This window comes from Pleurodeles waltl, chromosome 9 (assembly GCF_031143425.1).
Source record: "Pleurodeles waltl isolate 20211129_DDA chromosome 9, aPleWal1.hap1.20221129, whole genome shotgun sequence".
Taxonomy (NCBI): Eukaryota; Metazoa; Chordata; class Amphibia; order Caudata; family Salamandridae; genus Pleurodeles; species Pleurodeles waltl.
The window spans coordinates 1,048,512,948-1,048,533,378 of record NC_090448.1 but is presented as its reverse complement, the minus strand read 5'-3'; positions in this window follow the sequence as shown (position 1 = coordinate 1,048,533,378).

Sequence of the window (20,431 nt, the reverse complement as noted above, 5' to 3'; positions counted from 1 at the left end):
CACAGAGCACCACAGTCACATACCGTACAGTGCTCGGAGCTCCATAGCCAATTGTGGTGATTTGACTGCCACAGCCACATACACTACTTATTGGTTCACAAAATGTGCCTTGGGTGCCACAGCGAAACACAACACCTCGAGTGCCACTGCTATGCGCATTGCTTTGAGTTCAAAAGCCATTGCCAGTGCCTAAAGTATCACTTTTGAGAAACTGAGTTAAGCCCTGTCGAAGCCAAGACACTGATGGGACACCTAGGTAAAGGGGGAGTGTTGCGCATATATCGTACCTTGGTCACAAACACAGCATAGACACTTGACAAGCTCCGAGAGCGAAGTGGCGTAAGGGAGTCGACTGGTGCGCCCAGCAAGAAAAACGTGTTTACGAAGCAAGGGGCTGCCCCGCTAAACACGATACGGTGTAGGGAAGTGGATGGGGACCTGGGGAAATGGGGCTGCCGATATGTCATTGATGTAAGTTTGTTGTGTGCTCTGTCCTAAACTTTAATGGCGGTTCTTGACCGTATGCTTCTTCTATTTTTAACTTGTGCAGTGCTCAGTCCGCACAATGCTATTGTGACCTGTTGGGTTTTATGTTGCTATAAAACTTATAAAAATGCTTATCAAAATTTTTTTTAAACCTAAACACCAATATGAGTTGGCTTTTAGCAGCAAATAATGATTTACGTATTTCAAGCTTCAAACTTTGACATTGTTTTTCATATTGTAATTGTAATTTTATTTGTATAGCGCTTACTACCCCTAAAGAGAGGTCAAAGCACTTTTCGACGAGTATATGAATAAATTGTACCATGTGACTCCCTCATATTGGACAGAATTCTTTTGAATAAACTCTGTAAGTGATGTCAGAAAGTACTTGCTAAGTTAGTAGTTAAGCACACTTGCCTTTAATTATGTTTGGCAGTATTCATAAAAGGTTTAATCATTTTAATAGTTATTGTAATAGGGCTGGGTCACAACATTTCCATTTCAAAGAGATGCAAATCACCTCACAAGTAACACATGCATTCTTATCTGGCACAGGTTTTATATCAAAGAACCTCATTGTTTGCTGTTAACCAAATACCCTGTAAGGCCAGCATGTGTTCTGATCTCGTTGCCTTCAGACCCAAATTAATATAACTTGTTGTAGTAATAAAACAGCTTGCATTGTTGGTAGATGTTGTATTGGCTGGGTGCTGACAGTTCAGCTGGCAGACATGAGAAGTGCTCCAGAAGTCAGAATGAGGCTCTGCAAATACACTTTACAAGGCCCTTGTGCCTCCTTGCACCACACTAACGTCATTTTTTTAATGCTAATGCGGCGTTAAGGAGGCCATTTCCCTGAGCCATGTTTACAAAGTGGCACAATGCTAGCTTTGCGCCACTTTATAACCCCTTGTGCCACATTATATGTGCGCCAGGTATAATGTATGCAAGGGGGGCATTCCCCCGCAGGAGGCCGTAAAAAATGGCACAGTGCACTCTACAAGTTTTCACTGCAAAAAAAATTCTGTCATTTTTAACACCTACTCGGGGCAAGCATTAAAGTGACTTGCTCATAGTAACCTATGAGCCTCACTAGTGCTTTGCTGCGGCGCTAATCCAGCAAAACGCTACAATAACATCATAAATGATGACACTATTGTGGAAATGAGAGCTATGATTCACTTTATTGTTAATATGGCACAACCATGGTGTTGTTAGGTGGGGCAGGGGCGGCGTAAGAAAAAGTGTACATTGAGACCGATGCGCCACTTTCTTGTAGCTCAGGCTCTAAGTTTGCTATCAGTACTTGTAACAATTCACGTGATGAAAAAAACTTAAATATGTGAGTAAACACATTACTAATAAAATCCCTTTGTTCCATGCCCTGGAAATGCACATAGCACAAACTAAAAATGTTCAGTGTTAGTATTGTATAACTGAGAAGTGGATGTAGTCCATATGGGATGATTGTGAATGCTAGGGAGAATTTCACGGTGACACTTGCACTTTGAATGTTGGGAAGCATGCTGGCACATCGAAGAATTGTAATATTCATCACAAGGGGATCCACTGACCTGATATTTGTTTATTTTACACCAGGGTGAGATCAATTTACCCAATCAAGCCATTGATCATAATGATAGTATTCTATATTTATAGGTACTGTGTTCATGAGAATATCAAGCCTCTCCTGGAGAGGTTTTTTAACATCACGTATTTGTTAAGTGCCCTGAGGAAGGTAGATGACCTTTCTGGTCTTGTGGCACAGAACGCACGTCGGCACTACAACTGCGGCAATACTATGGATTGGACCTTATTTCTCTTCATATGAATTCTTTGATATATGATTTGGAAATATTAGACTCTATTAAATTGTTTTAAAAAAATGATGATTAAATTAATAGTTCATAAGAGAAGTTCTCTCCTGAATATATTTTTTTGTAATTATTAGGGTACTATCTCTCGTTTTGTGAATGGTCCCACTGCATCTTTCCTCTGTTTTTAATGAGTGTGATTGAACTTGAGTGAATGTTTTTTCACTTCTGACTATTCCCAGGCCTCACAGACCAATTTATATTTATATGTATATTTGGTAGTGTATTGATTTCTATAGTTGAATAAAATGATATATTTTTCTGTATTCCTTTGTATGATTATATTTTTATGACTTTGGCTTGATTTGTGATACTAATCAGGTATAGAGATTTCACACTGTGGAACTATTTGTGGAGGTGGGTTTTCTATTTCTTTTATAACTGAGAAGTTGCCCTGTGCGCTCACCCACAGGAGTCAGTTTATCCCCCTGACTAAAAGTTCCGCTATGCCACAGAATTGTGAAGAGAAAAAACTTAACACTTGAAACATTTACACAAAAACAAAATAAATACACCACAAATATTAAATCATTGAAAAATAATTATTATATTATTCAATTAATGCAAATTTACCATATCAAAAAGACAAGGCAAAACACTATGGCGGTCATTCAGACCGCGGCGGCCGGCGGTCGCCGCCCGCCATGCTGTCACCGGCGAATGACCGCACCGCGGTCAAAAGACCGCGGCGGCCATTCTAACTGTCCCGCTGGGCCGGCGGGCGCCCTCCAAAAGAGCGCCCGCCGGCCCAGCGGGAAAGCCCCTGCAACCATGAAGCCGGCGGAGTTGCAGGGGTGCGACGGGTGCAGTGGCACCCGTCGCGATTTTCACTGTCTGCTAAGCAGACAGTGAAAATCTTTGTGGGGCCCTGTTAGGGGGCACCTGCACTGCCCATGCCAGTGGCATGGGCAGTGCAGGGGCCCCACAACACCCGTTCCCGCCATCCTGTTCCTGGTGGTGTAAACCGCCAGAAACAGGTTGGCGGGAAGGGGGTCAGAATCCCCATGGCGGCGCTGCAAGCAGCACCGCCATGGAGGATTCCCTGGGCCAGGGGAAAACTGGCAGGAAACCGGCGGTTCCCCTTTTCTGACCGCGGCTTTACCGCCGCTGTCAGAATAGCCCAGGAAGCACCGCCAGCCTGTTGGCGGTGCTTCCGCTGCCCTCTGCCCTGGCGGTTTCAAACTGCCAGGGTCAGAATGAGGGCCTATGTCTATCATCTATCTGATCATGAGAATTGTTTCCCATATAACATTTTCAGCAGTAAAATGCAGCTGTCTGGAAGTGGAACTGCAGAAGTGGGAAGCAGCACACTGGGGAGATAAAAGAAACACACACATGAACTCACATGGAGATCTGAAAGCAAAAGAAACAAGCATTGGCCAATATGTTTGGCATTGTTTGCCAGCCTTTTGGCAATTCTTGTTTTGCCATTATTTTTGCAAACTTTATTGTTTGGGAAGCTGCACATTGACTAATAGCAAAAGTGGTGTTTGGTTAAAAAAAATCACACATTACCATAGTTACTATGAAAGGAAGAAAGAAAGAAGGAAAGACATAAGGAAAGAAAGATAGAAAGAAGGAGAACGGGAATGAAAGAAGAAAGTTGGGAAAGAAGAAAAGAAAGAAGGAAGTTGGGAAATAAGGAAATAAATCATGCAAGAAAGAAAGAAGCAAATACATAAGGAGGGAAGGAAAGATGGAAGGCAAGAAAGAATGAAAGTACAGAAGCAAGTAGGAAAGAAGATTCAAAAGACAGAAAGAAGGAAAAAAGGATGAAAAGACAGAAAGCAAGAATGAAGGAAAGAATGAATGAGAGCTTGAAAGAAGGAATGAAGCAATGAAAGCAAGAATTAAAGAAAGAGAAATAAAGACAGAAAAGGAAAGGAAAGCAAGAGAAGTAATGCAGGAAAGAAGGTGGGATTTAAGAAAGGCAAGAGAGAAAGAAAGAAAGAAAAAGAAAGAAAGAAACCACGAAAGTATGATTGAAAGCAAGAAAAAAGAAAAGAAGGATGAAAGCAATAAATAAGGAAAGAAGGATGAAAGCAAGAAATAAGGAGAGAAGGAATGAAAGCAAGAAAGACGCAAAGAAAGAAGACAAGAGAAAAAGAAAGAAAGAAGGAAGGCAAGAGAGAAAGAAAGCAAGAAAAAGAGGAAAGAAAGAATGAAAGAAAAAGAAAGCAAGAACGAATGTAAGAAGGAATGAAATAAAAAAGAAAAGCAAGAAAGAATACAAAAAGGAATGTAAGAAAATAGGAAAGAATAAATAAAGGAAAAAAGTAAAGCAAGAAAGAATGGAAGAACAACTTAAAGAAAGCAAATTAAGACACAAGGAATGTGAGAAAGAAAAAAGGAAAGAAAAAAGGAATGAAAGAAAATAGGAAAGAAGGAATGAAAGAGAGAAGGGAAGGAAAGAGAGAATGTAAGAATTAAAGAAAAAAGAAAAGAAAGACTGAAAGAGAAGTGAAAGAAAGAAAGCAAGAAAGAAGACAATAAAATAAGTATTAAAAGTGCTGCAAATTAAACATGATAAAGGCTGGTTTTCTTCCAGGGCAAAGTGTATTAAAGAAGCATCGGTGAAATTGATTCCAGAATAAATCTGTTCTTGTCCGCTTATGAACTCACATCTAAAGTATTAAAGCTTTCAATGACCTAATAAAGAACAAATTCAAATGGACCAGCCTGTTATGCTGTGAAATGCCAGTAGTCAAACAGTAAACAAAGGACAGAATTTACAACAGCATTAGCAAGAGACAGGAACTGATAACACATGGAAGATGGCCTGTGCTCACATGTGGCAAAGCATCCTATTGTCACATCAGATTCCAAACACAAAGGAAACATCAAAGTAATAAATTAAGAAAAGCAGTAAAACAGAAGAGACCGGTTTTGTTGTGGATGTGCTCCTTGTAGAAGGGCAACATGTAGTCACTCAAAGTGAAGTTATCCGGTGCCCGAAGTGGGCTGATCTGCTGCCCCATGCTGTGTGCTATAGGTGGCAGAATCAAAATATGAATGACATACCAACAGACCAATAGATGAAGATAGCTGGCTGAAAAACCCTTTAAACAAGTATATTGTACATATATATATATATTAGATCAAAAGGTCTTGGCTACTGTCAGATCTAAAACGTTGTTTTACAAATGTAATTAGCTCCTCTGTTGGTTTAAAAGATCTTTATTTCGACCCTCAGTGTGAGAAAGACAAAAGAGATGGAGTCCAGACCTGAGGCCCATCTAGATTGACACTTCATCGATGAATTGTATTCTCCATACTCCCCCGCATGCAGGTGCTGCAGAGGGGCTTCCCTGCTGGGTAAGTTGCTTTCAAGAGCACGGTCAGGAGTCCAGGAAACACATTTGCCTCAAAGGCAAATATCATTATTGCCCAACCCCTCACGGTGACTGTAAAACAAAATGATTTGTTGGCCTCTGCCTTTTTTTTATCTGTAGATCTGTGGAGCGCTCCTAATTTTGCTCTGCAATTAAAACAAAAAGACAAATTTCATGCTACTTCTCTTTGGCCTCATCAGGGGCCAGGGGCGAGGTCTATGTGCCCCAGGAGTCACAGTGGCCAGGAGGCCAAGACAACCACAGCCCTCATAAGACGCCCTCTACTCCTGTGGAGCAGGATGTAATTGGGCGCATGCTCAGGGCAAGACCGGGCCCGTCTGTGCCTGTCAGAGCCCAGAGGAGACTGGTTTGGGCTACCCCACTGGGTCCTGAGATCCTTTTGTTTGGTCTGCTGACAGTGCTTTAAAGAAGTAGGACGTTTTTTCCTATTGTAGTTCAAATATGGAAAAAGAAAGGCTATAGTATCTAAAACTAATAAAGTTGGAGTGCCCAGGGGAACAGTTTTTATCATTAACTATTTAAAATCTATTATGGGTGTCATAACAACTGAAATAGAGCATGTTGAAGAAAGAAATGACACAGTTCAGCGGCAATCCTTTTCTTCCCCACTGGAACCAAGAGTCATAATCAAAAATCATGGGACTTGTACTCCAATTGACGCTGGTAATTCCAGCCCAGATGTAATTCCAGTGGGGGACTTAACCTCATAAACAAGTTTCCCATCTTTGCAAGGCCCAATTCCCATTACTGAGTAGTCATTTAAGAAGCTACCTTCGACTCAACATCGCTCAGTCCAAACTTCAACCAAAAAAACTATGGGGAATTCACAATTGTGTATGGTTGGAGCAGCCAAGGATCATATTGACATTGAAATTGTTGGACATGAGGTATTAAAGGACATTCAAAACAGGTTATGGAAATACGTACCCACTTCTTTCAAAAGAATAAAATAGTTAATATTGACAGATTTTTTTCAAAAAATCAATTTTAAGCTATCATACATGGTAGATCAATCAGTGGCTAGGAAATATATCTCACTTTCAAAATGAGGAGTTTGTTCAACCTCAGCACTCCAAGATCTCATCCCTTGCTCCTACGCCTATAAATCAAGCCAGGCATGAAAATATTGAGAACCCTCACCATGGACTGGCTTATCTTACTCCTACACAGCTTTATGGTCAGTGTGCAAACCCAGCTGGAATCAATGTGGGGAAACAAAGCCACCATTGGTATAATGATACTTTACACGTACTACCAGATTTCATCCTTTATGTTATTGCCCCGAAAGACGAGCCAATTGGTAAGCCTGAATCAAAGAAGGATGGTCCATCATTAAAATGCAAGTTAGTACACTGGTTAGAATTAAAATTGGGCCACAGTGATGATTTCTATAGCAATATCCTTTTAGTTAAAGGGGTAGGATTGATTGGCCCCCATAAGAAGGGTGCTAAAAGAGATTGTATTGTGATGAATTCTAAGGATCCAACATTAGTAAGGCATCTTTTAGACTATTTGTCCCGTCGGACTATGAACTGGGATTGTATTCAAGTTTGTCCTTTGAGGTATTTCTACAGGCCAACTTCAATGACATCTAATCCTCCTCCACTTCCTGAACAGGGGAAAGTGGATCAGGTGGGTTCTGATATTGTTTTAATGTACCCAAAATGAATCTTGTTAGGCCACTTGGTGGGGGGGGGCTAATACAAATAGTTGAATATTGTGTCCAAGAAATGCTGTTCCATACTATTGTCACGTAGGTTCTCATTATCCTAATGAGACTACTGCATTTGGGCGGCAAAATCACCTGCAGGGGACTGAGTCTGAACCCGCACCATATGATGCCTGGCGGCCTAATCTGGGTTTGTTCTGGCTAACTAGCAGTGCCTCATCTCCACCTAAGAGCAGGGATAATTGGGCAACCGGGCGCATGACATAAATGACTCCTCAGGGAAATCGTGGTCACTCAGATCTCATCCGTTTCTTTCAGTTACATTTCGCCTCACATATGCAAGGACAATCAGAGGCAGAGTATAGTTCAATGAAGTTTTATTGAAGTAACTGCATCTTAGATAATAAAGCATGAATTGCAATAACTAGGACAATGAAGCACAATAGGATTAAGACTGTGACAAGGAGAGTAAAGCACAAAAATAGCGCTACCATTGTGTCACTAAGTCTGTGAAGGATAGTTCCTACCTCGGCTATGTTAGAGCACAGCATGTTAAGCTCTAATTCTGCCCTTCCGCTTCCCCCTGGGAAGACATCATCCCTCATACCTGAGGAAGAGGCCTGTAGTCTACATAAGCAGCTGTAGTGAAGCAATAAGCAATCGGCATACAGGTGTGGTCATCTGGCTGGAATCTCCCTCTAACGTACATGGGTCAAAGTAGTGCTTTTATAATAAAACAGCTGATGTTCCAAGAAAGGATTCCTACGTAAGAGTATGTATGTTTCTGTGAACAGTGGAGACAAAGCGTACCACTTTTGCCGGCAACCTATCTTACTGCAGCCTTGAGAAAAGCACAGAGTGAAAGAAATGTCTTGTTTAAGAATGCAGTGCTGACCTAGGCTAAGAACTGCTAGATAGAGAAAATAAAACAAGACAGCAAATGTGGCTATAGTTAAAATGATATAACGAAGCTAGAATAAAACATATTTAGGTTAAAGTGCACAACAGCAGGCCTAATTTGCTAAAATAACGTGTATAAAGCTATAGCTAAAATGACTACACCACACCATAAACAAGTCACTCCAGCGGTATGTGCTGGGTCTGAAGTCCCACATCAGCTGGCAGGACAAAGGCAAGGTGGGCTACATTTGATTCGGTGAAATCTACTTTGATTCGAACATATTAAAGTCTCATTCCACTTTTTTAGGGTCGAGCGCGCAAGCGCTGTGGCCTGTTGTAATCTTTCTGTCGGCTTTTAACTACACCGACTCCATTCTTGCTATTCGTTGTGTGCTGTCCTTGTTCTAGATGCTTCATTTTTATTGGTGTATTTTGTGAAATGTTCCTCCTTTGTGTGCTGAGTTCCCTTCCACAGGCCATTTCACTAAGTGAATATTTTTGTTGGCCTTCACACTACGACACACTTCCTCCTGTTACAGCGTGTGATGGTCCCTTCTCCGGTTTCAGTTTGCCTTTCATCCCAGCCACAATCCTTTCTAGACATTCACAGAGGGAGACAATAACTATTGCGCTCACTCTCATAGTGGTTTTGGCTCTTTGAATTGGCTTGCTTCTGTCAACTGTTTTATTTTTCATTTTTCAATTTATGTGGCAAGAAAAGTCCTGTTTGGAATTTACAATGCTAATACCTCTAACCCGAGCAAACTTGAGACCCATTCCATTGCAAATGTTAGTTTATTATGTATAGGAGATTTTAATATTTCAGTTTGTGAGTTTAGTGGCCAATGTATCTGTGGTTTTAATGATCAGAGAAATAATCAAATAACCCATTCAGTGTATGGAGAAACTAAATAGACTATTAATGAAAAAGGACCTCCCTTTCCTAAATGAAATGACCAACAAGACTAAAGCCAAAATCTCCACATTTAATAGGAATTTGAAAGGGGGTACAATTGATTTTATATTGTCTTCAACTGATCTATGTCCATGTTTTAAAGGATTCAAAATAATCAGTAATTATAGTAGCGTTCATAGCCCCTTTACTGCATCTTAGAAGGTAACTGTGAATAAGACAAGTTCTTTGAGAAAGTTCCCCACTTGTGTGTACTCTGTATCTCAATGCTAAAGTGGGATAAGATTGACCCAGATGTTTCATTAGTAAGCTTGTTTTTTAGAATAAGAATACCGTTTTAACATGTTTGTCCTGTGAGTTTGACCCGTGCAGTACACAAGAAAGTTTTAAAAGTATATGCTCTGCAAATCACATAATGTTATTGTCTAAGCCAGTCCCCTTTGGGGCTAGATATCATAGTTGGTTTTACACCACTTGCTCAGCACGCCAGAAACAGTTCAAATCTTCCCTCCATTCATATCCTTTCTCATTTACGTGTGATAGGAACATCATGTGCACTTGTTAGCAATTGCCAACACAAGTCTGCCACATTATCAGTTGTTTAGAAGCATACCTGCGTCAGGGGTCCTACATTTTTTGTATAAAAACACCTCACACGGAGGAGGTCATTAGAGGGGTTCCTTCCAGATGCCATCAATGTTGCACGTCACCTTGCTCAGAACTCAGCCTTTGTGTCACCACAGAGTCTGACCGAGAGAACTTATTACAAGGTAATAAGGGTTGGGGTGCACTTCTCATGGACATGGTACTGGCAAATTGTGTTTATCATACCTAGCTCTCACATAGGTAGAGAAATAGGCTTTCTTGGTTAGGAATTTTACGTCTAATGTTTATTATAAGATGGTGGGGGTTTTCATATTCACAAGTCTCACCTACACAATTCTGGCTTTATTACTGTTCATTATCCTAATCATTGCAGTACATGCATTTGATCGTAGATTGCAGTCTTTTCAATAAATCTATTGAAAACTCTCCTGCATCTGCTTCATTGCTGTGGTTGTATGAGACTTGTTGCTAACGAGAGAAAAGGGTTCTAAAGTCCATGGCTGCCAGAAATCACCTTTACTGTCTGAGTTTTGGTGAGGTACTGCTTGTGAGCTGGGAGGGTTGGGCCAACAGTTGTGATGTGCAGTAGGAGTGACTCAGTTGCCCATAAACAGAAGTGCTGTCATCCCCAAACCAGCAGTCTCACTTAGGGGTGAGAGTCCAACTACGTCAAGATCTTCTCAGAAGATAAAGCATGCACACTGCATATATAAAAATCAGCTGGAATAACGAGAGAAGATAAGGTGTTAGGCATAGAAAGATTTAACAGAAGCAGGGAGGTTAAGAGACTCCACTACAGTTTGGGAGGTCGTTAATTGCCCTTGCTTCTCAGATTTCACATCTCCTAGGATAGAGTCTCTAATGTGCGCGGAGTCATGGGCGAATCATTACTCTCAAATTTCCCAGACCATAAGAAGCTGAGGTATCGATCCTAGAAACAGAGGTTGGAGGTCCTTTGTCTGTTACAGAACTACAAGCCTTCTGCAGTACAATAGAGGTTGAGGAAGTGGTGTAGGTAATACAAAGGAGTGCAGCAGGAAATGCCCCATGTACCAGCAGAGTTCTAACAAATATTTCCAAGGCAAATATATCCTTTTGGCCTCCTTCATTAACTATTGTCCCAAAAGCTGCAGCAGTAGGCCCACTCTCAGGGTCATGGAGGAAAGCGACTATAGTGTTGATTTTTTAAGAATGGGGATAGAAGATTGCCTAGTTGCTACGACCCCATTTCTTTAATTGATCTGAGTGCCAAAATCTTAGGACGGGTCATCTTGATGCGCTTGGAAGCTTGGGTAGATTAAAAAAAGATCCTATAGGAAATATAGTTTGGTTTCTGTCTGGGGTTTGGTACCATGGAACAATGTTTCAACCTGTATCTATTAGCTGGGAGATACATTCTAGCAAAAGAAGAGGCTCTCTAATTAGCCTTTATGAACCTCTCTAGGGCATTTGACCTGGTAAACAGCACCAAATAATGAGTCATAATGGAACAACTGGGGGTGGAAAAAGAATAGTTAACCACAGTCAAACATATGCTTTGGGAAACCTATGAAATGGTCTGTTCTGGGCCCTCAGGTGAAACCACTGTATCAATGAGAACACACAGAGGTGTGCGACTGGGGTGTATATTGGCTCCTTCTCTCTACTTGCTCTATACAAATAATGTTAGTAGCTTTTTATTGAAGAACCATAAAGATATACCTACAATGGGAAAGCACTTGATCCCCATCCCATTGTACGCTGATGATGCAGTGATTTCTAGAACAGCTAATTGCCTTCAACTTTTATTGAGCTTATTTTTATCTTTTAAAGAGAGTCTGTAATTAAAGGCCAATTTTACTAAATCATTTGTTGTGACCTGTGGTTCAGCTAAGACAAAGTTTAAAGTCCTCATTTGTTGTGACCTGTGGTTCAGCTAAGACACATTCTAAGTCCCACTGGTTAAGGGGTACACAGTTAGCTAGAACTAAGGGGCTGATTACAATCTTGGAGGACAGGGTTACTCTGTCACAAACATGATAGATATCCCATCTGCCGTATTATGATTCTATTATATCCTAGAGAAATCGTAATATGGCACATGGAATATTTCTCACATTTGAGGTGGAGTTTTCCAACCACCAAGTTCAGAATCAGGCCCTCAGACCTTTAACTACCTGGCGATTTTATTTCATTCTTCTCTCCCATGGACCCCTCTGTTAAACCTGAGACACCAACAAGTCAGAAAATTAATTGGGGCTGTGTTTAGATTTGCTCTTAGATTATGCCACAAGACAGTTAAAGCATTATTAGACATTTATAAAAGTCATTGTGTTCCTGTAGGGTCCTACGGAGCAGGAATTTGGGGCTACAGTAACTTGGATATTCTCCAACACACAGAAAATAGCTTTAGCAGCAGACTACTCTCAGTGCCCAGGACCGCTGCATCCTTTATTTGTCATGAAGAGTTGGGCTTCACCTATTTGGAAGATACAATTGGTCTTGCCCCTCTGATTTTTTGGTTTAGTTGTTGGGGTAACCTGAAAGAAGGCCTGGTAAGAGATTTCTTTGAGGACTGTTTATTACTTGATAACTAGCACCAAATTCAATGGTTTGTCTATGTAAAGTAATTGTTTTATTTTCTAGGAGTACCAGAATGGTTTACAAACCCACATAACATAATTCCAAGTTGCAAAGATTCAATTAAACAGTGTTATTTGGAATACCAGATGTCACAACAGAGAGAAAATGTTGTTTCTAGATAGATTATAAGCAGTTGTTCCTTTATTTGTACATCGCCTGCGTTAGAACCTTATATAATTCTTATAATGAACACTCCCCATTATTTTTTTACCTGACAGGTTTAAGGCTTAGTATGGTGCATTTTGTTGTATTTCTATCCTTGCATGGAACATTTTTCAGGACTTTGCTTCCCAGTCTCTGTGACAATTTTTCCATTCAAAGTACATATCACTTTATGTTGTTTGCTACATTATATACTGCACACCAAATTTTCTATCTCATACCTATATGATTCCAAGCTAATATTCGATCTTGCAGTAGTATTTTTACAGAAAGTAGAGAAGCTAGCTACTTCCTATGCAACTTTAAATTTAATAAGAATGGCCATCTTATTAAGAAAAAGGTACGAATCCGGATTTTTGTGCTGTTGGAGTTAGTTATAGATTAATCTTGGCCAAGTCTCTATTTTATAAACTTCCATTTATTTTGTGAAATATAAACAGTATTGGAAATGTTGTTTGAGATTAAATTTTGTTTTTTTATTTATAACATTTTTAAAATGCACTATCACCACACTGGTATCCTGGTGTTGAGGGCCTGAAATGGGACATAGAGAACTGCAGCTCAATGAGCAGCTGGGGCACTATAGACTTATTTGGGGAAAAGTGAAGTTTTCAAGGTTCTTCTAAAGTGTAATAAAGCAACTGTATATCTAAGGAAGCCGGTAGCATATTCCGAAGCTGGGATGCTCTTTTTTAAGTTTGAGTTTATTAAGAACAATAAGCAGCACTCAATAGTTAACATAAGCAGAGATAGTAAAATAAAGCAAGAATAATAAGTATAAAATACAATAAATAGTAAATAGTAAACCTCTGAAGTAGATATAAAATATGGGAAAATATACATTCTACACTGTAAAAAGATGTGGAAATGCATAAGGTACACGAGGGAAGGAATAAATATGTAGCTATGCAATATAGATTAAAAAATAATAACAATAGAAACTGTAGACATTATGAAAAAGAGAAAGAAGGACTATTATGTATACATATTTGAAAAACTATATAAAGGTTTAGTAAGATAGAAAGGCAGATGAATTATTTCAAGGTGGTTTCTTTACTTCATCAAACACAGGAATTGTTTTATTTGCAAGTAAGCTAGAGTGGGACAAGTAAGTAGTCATTGGAAGCTATAATAAGTCCCTCTTTATGGCTAAGGATATTGGAGAGACGTAATTGGGGTCTAATCCATGATGAAAGCAGACAGCATTCCACCAGGATCTAAAAGTAACATTGTGAGTGTGTCTCCAATTGGATGTTATTAAATGAAAAGAAACAGCTAAGTGAGACTAGTGAGGCGTCAAACTGCCCAAGAAAATATATGTTAAGAAACATAGAATATCAACCTTAAACATATTATTGATTTGTTGCCAAACCAGTTTCCAAAATTGGATTATAGAAGGCTTTCAAACAACATATGTTTCAAATCAACAGTTCAGCATAAATAGGACCAGCAAGATGAACCTAAGGTTGGAAAGAAGAGAAGGATTTTAAGGTTAGGAGAGTAAGGAATAAATGATGTTAAACAAAGTAAAGAGTATGTGAAGTGTTTGCAGCCAGAGTAGATTATGAAGCTTAAGCCGTATCCTATTCAATAAACGAGTAGGCCAACATTCCAACAAATCCTCCTTCCAAGTTAACTCAATTTTTGACTTGATTCTGTCAGAGATAACAAGCAGTGACCTATAAATAGTAGAGGCCAATGGGTTAGTGCCTAATAATGTGAAAAGTGTAGCAGATGTGGAGGGAAAGGAAGATATAGGAGGGAATGTGCAAATATAATGAGTGAGGGATGTATGGAAAAGTTCATATTGTGTTTCAGAGGTAGAAGGCCTGAAGAAATTAGTTCGGAGATCATAAAAATATAAGATCTGATCATCTTTGAAAAGTTATGATAACCAACACAATCCTTTAACTCTCCATGTTTTCTAATATATACAGCAATTGTTACTGTGTATATATCTCTTCTACCAAGTAGATTGCTGTTTGAAAGTAGCAAGCAAAGGATATGTAGAAGGTAAGAGAGGCATCAAAATGTTGTGAGAGTAAATAATGACTGGAGTACATAATTGAGAGATATTTGTTGTGAAAGCCAGAGTAAAACAATGTCCTAATAGTATCCATAAACGAGGATGTAAGGAGACCTTTCAAGAGAGCCATCAAGCGTATTGGTTTAAAGAGAAAGCATAATAATATTTTTTTTTTATTTGAAAATGTAAAGCCACCTTCAGATTTATCTCTTTTTAGAGTTGATAATGCTAGGTGAGGTGATTTATCTTTCTAAAGAAAGTTTGATAAAAGGTAGTCTATTCTCTTAAAATAGTAATCAGGAATATGAATTGGAATTGTAGAGATGATTATATATAATATCATAGGAGTGAGCACATTTTGATAGAATCTATCCTGGCCCACAAAGAGAGAGATCGTGGATGCCATTTTATAATATTATCATTCAGAGTTTTATTAATGTGATCAAAATTAAATGTAAGAGTGTCTTTAATGGTCTGTGACAACCATAGTCCTAGATATTTTATTTTTGTAGGTTGCTAGGGAAATACACGAAAGCAAAGAATTGCCTATTACAGAGGACATTTAAAAATAATATTTCAAATACACAAGTGTTGGGCCAATATCCTGATAACTGGGAGAAAATAATAGCTTGTTTAAGGGAGGTGGTAGGATTGGAATAATAAAAGATGATGTCATCCGCATAAACTGTCATTTTAATTTGTTGTGTCCTAATATGAAAACCGGATATGTGTGGGTCTTGTCGAATTTTTTATAAAAAAGGTTTGAATGTGATGATAAACAAAAGAAGAGACAACACACAACTTTGGCATACACCTCTAAACAAAGAAAAATAATCAGAGCGCATACCATTAACAAACACTGCAGCTTTAGGACCTGTGTACAACAAGGAGATTAAAGCAATCAGTTCTGGTGGGAAACCAATCCATTTTAATACATAAAGCATAAAATCCCAACTGATTCTGTTAAAAGCTTTTTCTGCAACCAAGGCAATAGCAGCAAAATGATAGTCAAATGTGGATGCCTTTCTTATAATATTGAAAATGACATGGGCATCGGCCTTAACAGTACCAGATTGTTCCCGGCCTATGAGATCTGGCAAAATGGGATCAATGCACAATGCCAAAATTGTTGCAAAAATGTGGTAATCAGTATAAACTAAAGAGATGGGGTGATAAGTTTTACATTGCATAAGGTCTTTATTATCTTTTGGACTTAAACAAATCATGCTGCCCAGAAGGAGTGTTGATAGGCGCCATTAGAGATGAAAAAATTAAACAGAGGTAGAAGGTTTGAGGGGAGGAGTTTTGCAAAGTGAGAGTAAATTTATATGGTAAAACCATCGGGTTCAGGGGCTTTCCCTTTTTGTAGTATAGAGACTGCATGGGTGATTTCTGATAACAAAATAGCCGCACCCAGCAGGTCAAAATCAATATGCTGGGATTGAGCAGATGTGATGGATTGAAAGTTAACAAATTCATTTAAAATATCCTTGTCCTTAAATGAGTAAATTTTCCCATTTTATTTTGACCCCCATAGTATCATCCAATACTCTTTGATAAATGTGAAGAAGCAGCATTTATAGTTATTCTGTTAAACATGGGCTTGGGGTCTAAGACATGCTGTGAGGAAACCTCATTTCTGGATGATAGTAAGAGTACTGCAGTTTTATGATTTTGTCAAGTAAACAAATTGGCTTCCATATGTTTTTTCTTTTGAGAGATAAAATGTGTTCTAAAGCCTTTTGTTGCTGTTTTAAAGGAATCCAAAATCATTACAAAGGAGGAATCAGGTGCAGTGTTAAGAGCAAAAATATCAGAGACAAAGGCTTCAAAATGAGAGGTAAATTTAGGGCCTGATTACAACTTTGGAGGAAGGTGTTAATCCGTCCCAAGAGTGACGGTAAAGTGACGGATATACCACCAGCCGTATTACGAGTCCATTATATCCTATGGAACTCATAATACGGCTGGTGGTATATCCGTCACATTTGGGATGGATTACCACCTCCTCCAAAGTTGTAATCAGGCCCTTAGTGTCCAAAAGTAGTGAATTGTTAAAATGTCATCTATCTAAATGTGGCAAAAAGGGTATAAGGTTGAGATCAGTGTATACTGGTGCATGATCTGATATCAAAACTGATCCTATTTAAGAGTGAATGGTATGTTGAACCAAGCATTTATTAAGGAAATAGTAATCTATTTGGGATTGAGAATGGTGTGTCAGATTGGAAAGTGTATTATCGAAGATCCGGGTGACATCGCCTCCAAATATCAAGTAAAGATTCACTATGATTGGTGTATTTAAATTGAGAATACATTTTAGTGTGTACAAATTTGACTGTGGAGTTTCTAGCCAGTATGGGATTAGGACTTAGATTACAATCACCACCGAATATAATATAATCATCATCACATTGAATAAGTTTGTTAGAAATTGTGGTGCTGAATATATTGTCAAAAGAAACTGAGTAATGGTATGGGTTTGAAATCAACAAGGAGTTAACAACAACCCATTTTCCCATCAAAATTGTGTTATTGGTGTGTAACTGAAATATGTAATTTTTTATGACAAATAATTATTACTCCATTCTTCTTCCCCATAGCATGGGAAGCAAAAACATTTCCTACCCAACATCTATTTAGCTCAGTGGCCTCCAGCTCTGAGAGATGTGACTCCTGAAATAGTGTCAAATCTGTTTTGAGTTTAGCTAGGTAAAATAACAGTCTCAGCCTTTTAATAGGGTTAACTAAACCCTTGTAGTAACTCAGAAGGTAATAGTAAAACAAAAGAATTTACTATTGGAATGTCTACAGCAACAAAATCAGTAAAACAAAGAATCAAATATTGGGGAAATAGATATTATGCTTTGTAAGAATAAGGGAGGAGAAACGGGTAGTAAAGTGAGGCATAAGGAAGAAAAGAGGACAGAGCAGGACAACAGAAAAAAATGTAAGAAAGGAAATAGTGAAACAGTAAAAATAGAGAGAGTACAAGTCATACGAATGATGACTGAAAAACATGCGTAGAATACAAATAAGACCAAAGGGAGGGTGGCAACACCAGAAGATGACAGCGACAACACCCAAACTCTAGAGGAAGGCAGGGCAGCCTTGATTTTGATGAAGACACCATATACTAATGGGACCATAAATGAAAGAGACATGAAAACAAAGACCTGTATCACAAGAGAGAAATAATATAGAAGTTGAAGCATTGTAACAAAAAGACCTGAAAGAAACCACAACAGCCCAATAAATATAAAGAAAACATGCAACAGAGTAAGTTAATGATCAAATAATTCTTGAAGTGTCCATGTCTTCTTCTCCGTGCTGCTAAAGGAATTTCTTAAGTGCAGCAGGCTTCTCATGCGTAGTAAGCTTTTTTTGGGAAGTCACATTAAACAAGTAGGGATATATTAAACCAAATCTGGCATTCATGGCTCTCAATTGAGGACGCATATCCAGGAATTGCCTCTGGCAATCCACTGTGACTTTAGCCACATCTTAGGAGAAATATAGCCTGAGACCAGCCCAGATAATTTACTTTTTAGATCAAACAGCAGACATCGCTTGTAAGAAATCAGTGTATTACAAGAAAAATAGGATAACTTCTCTTGGTTTCGCGGAAACTCTGGGGACAAGACTCTGTGCTCTTTGTATATTGAGAAGTTTTGGAAGAAAGGATTGAACATAGTTAGATCAAAGCCCTCTGTGTTTTCAGGAAGATCATGTATGCGGAGGTTATTCCTGAGATTTCAATTTTTAAGATCCTCACTGTGCTTTTTAAGTAGAGAGATCTCTGACTCAAGATGAGAAATATATGAAGCTGTAAGTTTATAGCTATCTTTTTTTTCTGTACATTCAAAACTCCTGAGTCCAGAGAGTACCATTTGTCATCTAAATGTTGCAAAGTCTTGGTAGTCGCCATCATGAAGTGTTTTAATGTGCAAAGTTCCTCAAGGATCACATCCATAGAAGCCGGGTAGTTTTAACTGGCAATGGGGGATCCCTTTTTGGCCTCTTATTTGATCCCAACATAATTTTACCTAGCACAGAAGTTTTAGGAATAGTTCCTGGGTGGGAGTCCGATTTCTGAAAGATATTGTCATCTATATCTCTGGAAGAAGAGCTCGAGTCTGATAGTATAATGCTGTTGGAGGCACCAGATAGCTTATTTTGTTTTATTTTCCCAATACAAGATAAATGGTCTAGAAAGGGAAAATCCGAGTATACTACTAGCTACATATGATTATGTGAGGAAATATGTAGGTAAAGCACATTGGAGGCATTGATAATGCACTGAAAACAGTAAATATAAGCACTGAGGAAAGGAAAATTATGAGTAGGAGAATATCATGAATATAGTAGTGTTTATCTCCCTTGTTGCAGCTGTAGAAAAAGGCGACTTTGTAATGAAAAAGAAAATCAGCGCCCCAGAGGACGGAATCCTACAAAGAAAGACTCAGGAAGTTATGCTGGAAATATTGAGGCATTTGGTGGCATCACATGCTTTAATTGTCATTAGTGGAGAGGCTCCAGAGACGAGCTGGATAAGTATGAGTAGAGCTCTGAGTAACCAAAACATTCTGGTATGCAGAAAAATATTTGAAATGTGCTCACCTCCTGAAATCTGACAGGTGCAATGCATTCATACTAATTAGAGTGTCACCAGAGGCCAATAGCATGCTGTAGAAGAGAGCTGGTAGTTATTAGAAGAGCATGGTGCTCAATTTGCCTAGATACATGCTAACCGCCTCAGAAAATGGTGGGCACAATCGTATACTGTATTGTGAAGAGAAATCCCCTGGGCTGGCTGTGCGCGAAGCCAGAGCTCAGCAGTGTGCTCCCAACTTGATTGGCATTGCCCCCCCCCCTAAAGTTGGGCTGCCCTGAAAATTAAATCTCTCTCAGATTGTGTTGTCTTCTGATATTTGCCATGCAAACTAGATTTGCTGTAGCCTGAAGCAACTGCCTGTAGAATATCTTTTTATCTGTTTTGCAGTTGCACTAGGCCTTTGCCCCGCAAAGCTTTAAAGACTGTACATAATATTTTGAAGGCTATTCTCTGTTTCAGAGGCTGCCAGTGGAGTTCCTTCAAAGCATTCGCGGCAGACAATTTCCTGGGTCTATTCAGTATAGTATGTTTATTGGAAAGTCCACAGCACCTAGCACAACAGCATTACAGTAGGCTAATCTATTTAAAAGTACACTGCGGTCAGGGGTTTAGCAGCAGCAGTTAGCATAGGGAGGAGCTTCCTGAGTCCCCGAACGAGCGAGAAGCATGGGGCTGCATCTTTAATAATATGTCACTCCATGGACAGTTTATTATCAAACATAACATCCAAATTGCAAACCAGGTCTGATATTGTCAGCTCTTCGCTGGTCAACACTGGCCAAAAATTAGGGGGAAGTACCAAGGTGTTTTATGTGCTGAGCAACATAAGAACTCGGTTTTATCCCCATTAAATTTGAGTGAGTTGGAGTTCATTTATGCAGTTGTCGAAAGCATTCACTGCTGCCTGTTGATTGCTTTCAAGTGACACAATCAGGTGTGTGGCATCCGCATAATTTACTATTCTAATGTTATGCACTTTAATGATTGTGAATAATGGCCACCTGTATACATTAAAAAGGAAAAGGCTGAGGGCCGAACCCTGAGAAATACCATGTTTGAGGGACTAAAAACAGAGCGATGGGGAGAAGGGCAACTGGCTGAGAACGCTCAGACTAGTAGGAGCACACCCAATTTAATACGGACCCACAGATTCCGATCAAGGAAAGTGTTTCCAGGAATATTTTGTGGTTCACCTTATCAAAGGT